Source organism: Eschrichtius robustus, chromosome 16, assembly GCF_028021215.1.
Source record: "Eschrichtius robustus isolate mEscRob2 chromosome 16, mEscRob2.pri, whole genome shotgun sequence".
In the NCBI taxonomy this organism is placed as follows: domain Eukaryota; kingdom Metazoa; phylum Chordata; class Mammalia; order Artiodactyla; family Eschrichtiidae; genus Eschrichtius; species Eschrichtius robustus.
In genome coordinates this window covers 31,219,979-31,231,828 of record NC_090839.1, presented here as the reverse complement: position 1 = coordinate 31,231,828, position 11,850 = coordinate 31,219,979, and positions in this window count along the sequence as shown.

Sequence of the window (11,850 nt, the reverse complement as noted above, 5' to 3'; positions counted from 1 at the left end):
GTGCGAGGCCGGGGCGGGGCCTGCAACACGGGCCTCCGCCGAGGGGCCCGGCCCGGCTCGAGTCCGCCGCTCCTCCCTTTGCCCCTCCTGCGCCTCCCCCACTTCCCAGCCACCCGGGGGGCCGTGAGGGGAGAAGGGTGAGGAGACGAGGTGGAGGGAGGAGGAGAGGAATTTCAGGCCCTGGTAGGCCTCCTGCAGCCCGACTGCGAAGGGCTCCTCTGCCCACCCCAAGGCCACCTCGGGATTCAGCCTAGGGGGTCTAGCTGCTGAGAGGGAGGGCCCTGCCCAGACCCCTCCAGCCCCTGCCCCGGACTCTCGCAGTCCCTTCACCCAGACACCCCCACCCCACCCCCAAGATCCCGAGTTTGGTCTCCAAGGGTCAGAGAAGAGAGAAGAAGCCAGATTGAGGGTGAGGACAGGCCTTTAAGCCCCAGGCTGGGGCCTAGGTCTGTCCTTGCTGAAGTTTGGGGTAGGGAGGGAAGGGTTCTCACAGTTTGGGTCCCCACTGCTAGCAAAGGGATCACTCAGAACTCATCCTGCTTTGGCAAGGAGCACAGAGCTCCTTTCCTGTGAGGGTTCATGACCTTCTTCCTGTCCTAACCCATGCTTTCGTGGGGATTTGGGGACCTGGCCTCCAAACAGGAGATTTAGAGTGGAGATCTCTTTGCTAGGCCCCTCTAAGGCAGCTGACTTCCCATAACGCCCACCACCTCCTGGTTCTGGCAGGGCCTGGGCCTGGCCCCTTTCTCTCTGCCCAGTGTGTTCCCACAAAGGCTTAGGCTGGGCACGGATGGGGTGGGGCCAAGGGCTGCTTCTTAGCTTGTCTCTCTGTGTTAGGGGGGCTGGCCTCCTGTCTGTTCCCCCAGCCCCTTCCCCAAAGAAGGCTCCCACAGTTCTTTGGGCATCAGCTACCCCTCCCACCCCAAACCTTGGCAGGGGCTATTGTCCCTCCCTGGAGTACTTTCTCTCTTCCTCTCTGCCCATCTAAAAGGCTCCCCAGCTAAAGTGTCATCTCTCCTAGACTTTTTATTTATTTATTTATTTATTTTATTTTTTAATTTAAAAAAATTTTTATTTATTCTTATTTTTAAATTTTTATTACTTATTTTTGGCTGCATTGGATCTTCGTTGCTGCAAGCGGGCTTTTCTAGTTGTGGTGAGCAGGGGCTACTCTTCGTTGCCATGTGCGGGCTTCTCATTGTGGTGGCTTCTCTTGTTGCAGAGCACGGGCTCTAGGCGTGCGGGCTTCAGTAGTTGCAGCACATGGGCTCAGTAGTTGTGGCACGTGGGCTCTAGGGTGCGCGAGCTTCAGTACTTGTGGTTTGCGGGCCCTAGAGCGCAGGCTCAGTAGTTGTGGCGCACGGGCTTAGTTGCTCTGCGGCATGTGGGATCTTCCCGGACCAGGGCTTGAACCCATGTGCCCCGCATTGGCAGGCGGATTCTTAATCACAGAGCCACCAGGGAAGTCCCTCTCCTAGACTTTTTGCCCTTATTGTCAGGGCCACTGCTCCAGAGGGCTCCCTGCAATGAGATTGGGGGTGAGGGGTGTGCAGAACCAAACAATTTTGGATGTTAGCACTGGCCAATAAGCCAGCAAGGTATCCAATCAGCAACCTCTACTGGCTGTTCCAAATGTGTGTCTGTAAGAATGTGTGTATCTGTTGGTGTGTCTGTGTGTGTGTCTATGTGTATGAGTGTGTCTTTGTGTGTCTATGACTGTGTGTATATCTGTGTCCATATGTGAGTGTGTCTTTTGGGATGTCTATGTGACTGTGTCTGTATGTGTCTATGCCTGTCGGTGTGTCTGTATGTATTATATTTGTGTGTCTCTGTATCTTATGTCTTTGTGTGTGTAAGTGTGTTTGTTGTATTTGTCTGTTTGTGTGTGACAAGTGTGTGATGGGGGCTGGCAGGCCTTCCTCTCATTCCAGAGGCCGAGCAAAGCCGGGGAGGGTTGAAGTGTGGCTGGGCATTAGTGTATGGGGAAGGGGCAAAGGGTCCAGCCCCTCAAACACAACCTGCCTCTTGTTTTTCTTTTTCCTCCACCCCAGGTGTTCCTCCCTCCCCACCCCCAGCTCCACAGACTGGCTCATCTCTGAGGGCCACAGCAGCAGGCTCTGAGCAGGAGTGAAGAAGAGTCATGGGTGGGGAGGTCCCCAGCCCCTGGTGCCCTTCTGCTTAGCAGCCTTCTGTTCCCCCCCTATTTTAGGCCCCCTCAGTCTGACATAGGCATCACAGCCCCACCCTTGGGCAGCGTCCAGTCAGACACAAGAGAAGGACACCGAACAATCCCAGTGAATCCTTGCCACTGGGAGGTTTGATTCAACTGCCACCAGAAGATTTGGGCTGAGGTGGGCATGGACAAGGGACCTGCAGAGCCCCTGCCCTTTGTCATCCTCCCTGTGCCCTTGCACCTCCCTCCTTTCCCCTCCATCGCTATGGGGACCCACCCACTGACCTCACCCGCTTCCTGCTTCTCCCCGGTGGGGGAGGAGCGAGGAAGGATCAGTTCCGAGTGTGTCCTTTCAGGAGCAGCCTCTCTCCAGGTCACGCTTCCCTCCTCTGGCCTGCACTCAGGATATCCCCCTCCTGTGGATGCCCTCGTTCCCAGCCCTGCCCCTCCAGTTCACCTCTATTGTGCAACTGGAGGAGACTTTAGAAAGTGCAAATCTGGTTCCATTGCTTCACCGCTCCTACACTCTCCATGACTCCCCATTACCTACAGCAGAAGAGCCAAGTGATCCAAGGGTTGGACTGCCCTTGGCTGACCTCTCAAACTCCCCTTCCCAGCCCTAACCTCCAACCGCATCTGCTGCCCTTCAAGCCCAACTTGCCTTCTCTGCTTCTGAACCTTTGTTCCACCTGGGCCAGCCCCAGCCCTGCCTTGCTTGGCAGGCAGCACCCTTCCTCCCTTGGGCTCTTTGGGAGAAACTGGCCCCTGGGAACCTGTTGTGGGTGCTGTGTCTGCTCAAAGAGCCCCCAGCCCTGGTCACCACCAGGTGGGGCTTTTAGGAAAACTCTTTGGGTTTGGAAGGCAGGAGCAATGCTCCTCTTGCTTGGTGCCTGACCCGCACACCAGCAGGCAGTATTAGGGCAGAGGGTGATATTTGTCTTTAGGACATGTCATTTTCCACCTAAGCTTATGTGTTCTGTCTCCCCTCCCTCTTGCCCAAGTCCGGCTGCTTGCTCCACCCCAGAGCTTGGGGCAGGCAGACAGAGAGACACACAAACCACACACACACACACACACACACACACACACACACACACACATACACACACACACACCCCACGCACATACACCAGGAGGAGGGCAGGTATTCCCACAGCCTCCCTCGGGAGGAGAGGATGGACAAAAGTTTTTTTCCATCAGTAGACCCTGTTGACTGCACCTTGTGGTGTGCTGGTGCCTATTTGGGTAACTTACCTGCCACTTACGCTGCCACAACACCCTCGGTGGGGAGGGACTCTCCATTCTACAGAGGAGAAAGCTGAGGCTTAGAGAGAAGAGGACACTGCCCAATTCAGACCCACTGCTGATTCAGGGCACAGATCGATTCAGTGGACTGTCTCAGAGCCTGTGCTCTTGCAGGAGGCTGATGAAGGGAAGATGGTACCTGGGCACCCAGATGCAGCCCTCCTGGATAGTTGTCCAGCCCTGCCTGCCCCTCCCTGGGGATGGAAGGTGGGTGGCTCCTGGGACAGAGGCCTCTAGAGTGTTCCTCTACCAGATTCCTGAGGTGCGAGCTTCCTTCCAGGAATGACTCTGCCTGCCCCACCCAGCTGGACTTCCTCTCTGTGGCTCATAGCATCCATCTGCATCATTTTCCTCATTGGAGATGGGAGCGTGGGAGGCCCAGCCTGTGGCCAGGAGTTCAGGCTCAGCCCTGGTGATGCCCTGCCTCCGCTGTTGCATGGGCAGCTGGCACCTCCTCCTTCATAAAAAGAGAGCCCTGGGGTTCCACCTTCCTGCTGAGCCTCCCTAATACCCTGCCCCAAATGACCCTCAAAGCACCGGAATTGGCCCTGTCTCCCAGAACTCTGCACTGACACGGCTCCACTTGCAGCTCCTTCTCCAGAGTGATGTTATTAGGGTTCCCAACAGGGACATTGGGAAGACTTCTTGGAGGTGGTGACGCTTGATCTGCATCCTGAAGGATGACTGAGAGAGTCATCCATGTGGAGAAGTGGGCAGGGCATTCCAAGAAGAGGAAGCTGCAGACAAAGGCATGGAAGGTGGAGTGAGCAGGAGGCAGAAAGGAATCAGCAGACTCTACAGCTGGATGAGTGTCTGGCTGTGTGTGTCCCTGATGCTTTCAAGTACAGTCCTCCCTTGTGCCCTACCCCAGCAGGCATGCTGGTTCTTTGCTCGGGAACCCTCAACCCCACTTGCTCCACTTGGACATCTTCTGTTTGGGATCTTTGGTCTCTAGTCCTGATCACTGGGAGTTCAGCTTCACTGCACAACCCTTTCTCTGCTCACGCCTTCACTTACCTTGGGCAGTACCTCCCCTTGCCAACCCCTGCCCCACAGAATGGCCTCTCTGCTAGGGTATGGGGGTACAGAAAAGGGCCACGACTCTAAGGGAAAAGAAGATGTTGGGGGAGAGAAGACACTTTCCTTTCAGCCATGTCAAGTTGGAGAGAATGCTGTGTAGACAGTGCTGGGTGCCCCCTCCTCTATTATCTAGTTTCTTTTTCTTCATAATAGAAACTTCTCTTTTCAGCCATACAGAAGTGTTCCATAGTGTCTTTCAGCTTTTAAACACTGCTGTTGGTTGCCCATTGTTTCTTGTTCCTCATCCTGCTTTTCTCCATCTTGCTGCCTGGAATGTTGATGGGATGACTGGAGCTCTAACCACCATGTTGGACCATAACGTTGAGGGACACACCCCAGTGATAGCAGAAAGCGACCAGCAAGGAGACTGGCATTCAGCAATAGCCCATGCCCACCCAGGGCTGAGTACTTGCAGACCTTTAAACGCGAAAGAAAGAAACTCTTTTGTTTAGGACCCTGTATTTTCAGTCTCTGTTACTCATAGCAGAATGTAATCCTATCTGATTTGACCCTAAGGAAAAATGTTGACTAGGCAGTGGGTAATGGACCTGGAGCACAGAGCAGAGTTTGGAGTTGTGGGTAGAAATTTGGCAGTCATTCTCACAGAGATGGGAATTGAAGCCACCAGAGCAATGAGATCAGCAAGACACAGTGTGCTGTGTGGAAGAGCAGACAAGCCCTGCCCAGGAGGCAGTCTGTCCCCCTCTTGCCCAGAAAGACTGTTCTGGCTCTGCTGCTCAGTTTCATCCACCGGCTTCCGATCATGAGGAGGGTTCTGCCTCCTCAGCACACTTCTTGGCTTTTATGATGCAGAATCAGGATGGAGGGAGGCTGGGGGAAGACAAGAGGTCTATGGACTAGGGTTGGAGGAAATTGTTTGGAAGAGTTTTTAGAGAGAGAATTTTAAGAGCAGCTGTGGTGTGTGTGGCAAAGTGGATTGGAGAAGGAAAAAAAAGAGGTTTTATAATGTGCTGTTGCAGTGTGAAAGTCCCTTTCGCGGTGTTCAAGAAAACACACAACCTGAAATGTGCTGAAATTACTTTTTGATTGCTAGACTGGACCTCATCTGTCATAACATCACCTGAGGCTGGTCCATTTGGATGATGGCTTGAGAAGTGCCACACAAGTAATAAAAACCCGTTAGAGGGACTTCCCTGGTGGTGCAGTGGTTAAGAATCCGCCTACCAATGCAGGGGACACGGGTTTTAGCTCTGGTCCGGGAAGATCCCACATGCCACGGAGCAACAAAGCCTGTGCACCACAACTACTGAGCCTGTGCTCTGGAGCCCGTGAGCCACAACTACTGAAGCCCGCATGCCACAACTACTGAAGCCCACATGCCTAGAGCCCGTGCTCCGCAACAGGAGAAGCCACTGCAATGAGAAGCCCGCGCACTGCAACGAAGAGTAGCCCCCGCTCGTCGCACCTAGAGAAAGCCAAAAATAAATGAATAAAAATAAATAAATAAATTTATTTAAAAAAACCCATTAGAACAGCATAAGTAAAGGAGAAGCTCATATCACAGGGGTTTGTATGTTATAGAATGTGGGGGCAGAGGAGTGCATCTGGACTCCACAAGGGCCTGGAACAAGGAACTGGAAATAGGCCAGCAGCAGGGAGCTGTCGCCCTGGCCACTTTCCTCCTTCTGCTCTCTGTGTATCTGCTAAATTCTTCTCTTGCTGCAGACTGTCTTTTTATTAGACTTTTTTTTAATACCAGTTTTAGATTTACAAAGATAGTGAGCAGATAGTAGGGAGTTCCCGTCTATCCCCTCCCTCACACACAGCTTCCCCTATTATTAACATCTTGGACTAGTGTGATGTATTTGTTATAATTAATGAACAAATACTGATACATTATTAACTAGAGCCCATAGTTTACATTAAATTTCACTCTTTATATTGTACATCTGCGGGTTTTGCCAAATACATAATATCAGATATTCACCATTACAGTGTCATATAGAGTAGCTTCACTGCCCTAAAAATCCCCTGTGCTTCACCTATTCTTTCCTGGAATACCTGATGACTACTGATCTTTTTACTGTCTATAGTTTTGCCTTTTCCAAAATGTCAAATAGTAGGAATTATACAATATGTAGCTTTTTCAGACTGGCTTCTTTCACTTAGTAACATGTATTTAAAGTTCCTCCATGTCTTTTCATGGATTGACAGCTCATTTCTTTTTAGTACTGAATAATAATATTCCATTTTATGTATGTAACAGTTTATTTATCCATTCACCCACTGAAGGACAGCTTGGTTGCTTTCAGGTTTTGGCAATTATAAATATGGCTTCTATAAACATTTGTGTACTGGGGTTTGTATAGACATAAGTTTTCAACTTAACTGGGGAAATATCTAGAAGTGTGATTGCTGGATCATATGGTAAGACTATATTTAGCTTTGTAAGAAACCACCAAACTATATTCTAAAGTGGCTGTACCATTTTGCATTCCCACCAGCAATGCGTGGGAGTTTTTGTTGCTCCACAACAAAAATCCTTGTCAACATTTGGTGTTGTCAGTGTTCTGGATTTTCACCATTCTGATAGTCGTTGTTTTAATTTGCAATTCCACAATGACATATGATGTTCAGCATCTTTTCATATACTTATTTGCCATCTATATACCTTCTTTGATGAGGTATCTGTTCAGATGTTTTGCCCATTTTTAAATGGAGTTGTTTGATTTCTTATTGTTGAGCTTTAAGAGTTCTTTGTATATTTTAGATACAATCTTTTATCAGATATGTTTTGCAAATATTTTCTCCCAGTCTGTGCTTGTCTTTTAATTCTCTTAACAGATTGCCTTTTGTTTACTTTTTTTTTCTCCATGCATGTGATCATTCCACAGCTCCTGAATGCATTTGCCCTTCATTTCAGCTACAAGCAGATGCCAAATGGTGTCTCTTAGTCCCAGTTCCAGATTTTGGGGAGAGACTATTATTTGACCAGTTTGGTGAAGTGGGAAATTAATTATGGCTGGATGGCGTGGTGACATTAAGGTAGCTGGTGGTCTGGGAAATGTAAATTTAGTTGTCTAGCCTTTGCAGTACAGGAAAATAAACCAGAAGGAGGTGGGAGGGGAGTGGCAACCCTCCCTGTAAACATAGGAGGTGGAGCCTGGTGGGTGTGAGGGGGGCTGCTGCTCTGGTGCTGTAAGTGTAAGTAAAGAAACTCAACCAATACCGAATGACACAAATCAAAAAGCAAAATTCTCTACACTCAGTTCCACTCCTCAGAACATCTTCCATTTTTAGATACTCCAGAGTCTTAACATCATAGTTTTAAATAATATGCTTTACCTCTGTTTCTCAGTTTAGTAACTCAAGAGAACATCTAATGATGCCTCATCATTAAAGCAAGAATTTAAATCACACTATCTCTCATCTCCCCGTAACTACTTTCTCAATTGTGTTAGCTGTATTATTATTGCAGACTTATTTTGGTGTTATTCATAGTTGTAAATGGTCTGAGTTTAAAACTTAGTTCCTCTTTCATCAACTTCGGACAGAATTTCTTGAGCCCTGCCACTATATAAAAAGAACTAGCCCCTCTATGCCATCTGCCATCTTCCTTCCCCACCTCCTTCTAATTTCTGTTGGTTTTACTTTTGTGTTTCCATGATCAAAGTTTATAACACTTATATTCTGTACTGTAATTATAATTAAATCTTCCATTCTTTGTCTTTAGGTTGATTCTGAAAACTGAAAACCAACCAATTTTATGATTATGTAAGCATTATTTACTGCAGAACCAAGTAATAAGATACCTCTACTGAGAAGGAAGTGTAATGGCATTTCCTCCACCCTATGCTGCTTGAGGAAGAATATTTGCTGTCTCAAATGTTAAGGTTAAGTAGATTCTCTTTTGTTTCACTCCACTAATTGCTCAGAATCATGCTTCAGATGTGTTTGCTCCATATTTGGTTCCTGGAATACATTTTGTTGTTTCTGGTTTTCTAATTACCTTTTTTTTTTTTTCTTTCTTTCTGAGAGAAGAAACAGATGTTGTCTCCATTATGTTACCACAAAGTCAACTTGCCATATACACTGTCCCATGCTGGGTCCTTTGTATGTGTGGTGAGATATGGTAACTGTTGTTGAGTTTATCCAGCATTCCATTCGCCTCCCCTTTCTTTTGGTGAACTGCTGCTCCCCAGTCCAACTGTGTGATTTGGTTTTTTTTCCAATTGCAGTACCTTCAGGGGTGGGCTATACCCAATGCCTGGCAGTTTACCTTGATGGTGACTGATGAGGGCTGGACACACAACTGAGGCAAGAATAATTGGAGTCCAGTGGGATTTGATCAGTGGATATTGAGAGTGAGAGGCACTCACCCCTTTAGCTTCAGGTAAGGCTTGATCCAGGAACTCCAATGATGTCATCAAGGACCCAGGGTCACTATATATCTTTCCTCTGCACTCAGTGTTGTCGTCATTCCCTGGCTCCTCACTGTGGTCTGCCAGGAGCAACATGCTTCTCTCATGTAGCAAATGTGGGGGTGGGGGGGTCAATCAAACTCAATCCACAGGACTTGAGAATATAGGAGGGAAATCAGAGTAGTTTTTACCAAAAGGAGAATGAATTCATTTTGTACACCCAAACCACAGATGTTCACACTCCTTCCTATTGAATTCTTTCTATTTCAGTGATTCTAGCTTAAAATTCCAAGAATTATTTCTTGCTTTTTTTTCATAGCTTCCCCTTTTTGTTTTATGAATGTAATAGCATTAGAATCTTTCTTTTTATAAATTCTCCTCTGTTCCTTATCTATTTCCTCTTGGATCAGTTTGTTCACCTTTTATTTAATTTATTAAAGAGGCAGTATAGCTGAATAGTTCAGAGTATAATGCAAGAAACGGACTGCCTGGGTTCAGATTCCATCTCTCTGCCCTTTACTAGCTATGTAAGCCTCAGCCAAGCTATGTTGCCTTTCTGTGACTCCATTTCCCAGAAAGGATAATAATAGCTCCTAGCTCAGAGGGTCATTACATGAGTTACTGAATGTAAAATGCTTAGACCATGGCCAGGCCCACCGTAAGCCCTGAAGAGCTATTTGCTATTCTTTTTTCTTTCTTCTCTCCCTTCCTTCCTCCCTCCCCCCACCGTCTTTCTTCCTTCCTTCCTTTCTTTCTTTCTTTCTTTCTTTCTTTCTTTCTTTCTTTCTTTCTTTCTTTCTTTCTTTCTTCACCATCTCCTTTTATTAAGAATAATGAAAAGGAAACAAGGATCATTCTCCCAGTCAAATACACTTCTGCTCCCTCTTATTGGTGTTTTTAATGACAACTGCCAGGTAGTATGGGAAAAATGCAGTTGCTCCCACCCAGATGTGTGTCCATTTTATGACCATCCTAACGATCCATTTGCAAGTACATTAAAGTGGGTGCGTGTGTAGATAAATATATTGGATACATATATTTATATATGGCCCATATCTGGACAAGGGCTTGGGATGGTGCAAGACCTTCAAATAACACACACACAAAATGGGCTCTTTGCCCAGTGATATTCTTTTCTTAATCCTTCTCCTTTTGTTGGTTTTTCTCAGTTGTCTGGTAATACTTGGTGACCAGTTCATCTTTAGGACTGAAGGGCAGGGCTGATTGGTATTGGCATTGATGTAGGGTATTTCCTCTGCCCTGGAGCGTAAGCAGTGGTCAGGGCGGTGGGGAGTGGTCCATATGCCGCCCGCCATCCCTTTGAGGGGTGTTGTCTCCCGTGGAGGGTCCTCTCCTGCTTCCATGCCTGCTCAGGCCTCTGGAACAACTTTCTCTCAGGCAGTCTTCAGCTGTGTTTTCCTCTGCCCCCATTTGTGCCTCATTGCAATCCGCCCTTCTTCTATCTTCTAAAAGTAAATAAAAATCCCTGGACAGTTGATGCCCCCCCCTACCCCCACCCCAGCCATCGTGTCCTCAGCCCTTCGATGGATTTGCTTCCTTTTCCCTTTCCTCACTGTGCTTTTGGTGGTATTTGAGGCACTAGGGGAGGTAGAGACATGTTCTCAGCCCACCGTCTTGAACTGGAAGTCGGTGTAGTGGTTTGTTTCTAACTCCATCCAGCTCTGCACAGATGGGGTCCTTTGGGGCTGGCAAGTATTCACACTGGACGCCCAGACCTTGCACAGGAAGCAAAAAGGGAGACATTTATAACTTAGGTCTTTTAATCTTCTTGTGAAGTCTACATGGGCCTGTTGACTTCCAAACCAGTCTCTCAGACCTAGTGGCTGTTTGGGGGAGGAGGGTGGCCCTTCTGTTTCCCTAAGAACTCCAGAGCCTTCAAACTCTCGGGGAGCAGAAGTGAGTGAGTACAAGATGTGTGAACAGGGGAGGAGAGCCAGAGGGACGGACCACAGGCTTGGTGGGATACTTGAAAGAGTGAAAATCCAGGGTGTATCTATTAGAGTGGAGGTCATCTTGGGGGGGGGGGGCGGGGTGGGAGCACAGCCTTCAGTCACTCTCACTCTGCACTCACAGAGCTCTTCTGACAGTCCAGGCCCTATGGGAAGCTTTTCACACAAGCTGTTGTGAGGCTCCAGGTTCAGAGTGTTTGAGTGAATTCTCTATGATCACACAGCTGGTGAAGGATATGTCTGGATTTGAACTCAGATCCATACAGGGCCCAGGCTCCTAACCACTGAGCTACATGACTCCCACCTGCCCACAGGCTGACCAGAGCAGGGTCCCGAAGATCTCTCATGGGTCACTTGGGCTGAGCTGTCCACACCTCAGATGTTGCAGTTGGGTCTGAAAGGACAAAGACAAGGAAGCAGAGGGCTCTGGCGCCCTCTGGTGGAGATAGGAGGCTCTGCAGAGATGTGGTGGAGGAGTGGGCGGGGCCTGGACCTGGGATCCTAGTAGGTCCAAGGAATGAATGATTGAATTAGGGCCCTGGTTGCTCTATATGAGAGCAGGGCTTTACCTCCCCCACTCCTTAGTAAAGAGCCCCCAATATTTACCTGTGTGCATCATCTATTGGAATAAAGACATAGGCTCTGTGTCTAACTTCTGGCTAGTGCAACATAGCAGAAATGAAGTGTGCAATATAAGGAATTATCTTTAAAAGATGGGCGCATGACCTGCTTTGTTCCTTCCTCCATCCTACTTTCTGGAATGCAGATATAATGGCTGGAGCTCAAGCAGAGATCTGGGACCAGGAGTGGAAACAGCCCATTGGAAAGGACAGACTAAAAAAATAAGAGGGGGTCTCGTTTCAGGATGATCATGCAGTTGCCCTATCAGCCTTGGATGCCAACACTTTATTTGAGGGAGACAGAGATGCACTTCTACTTT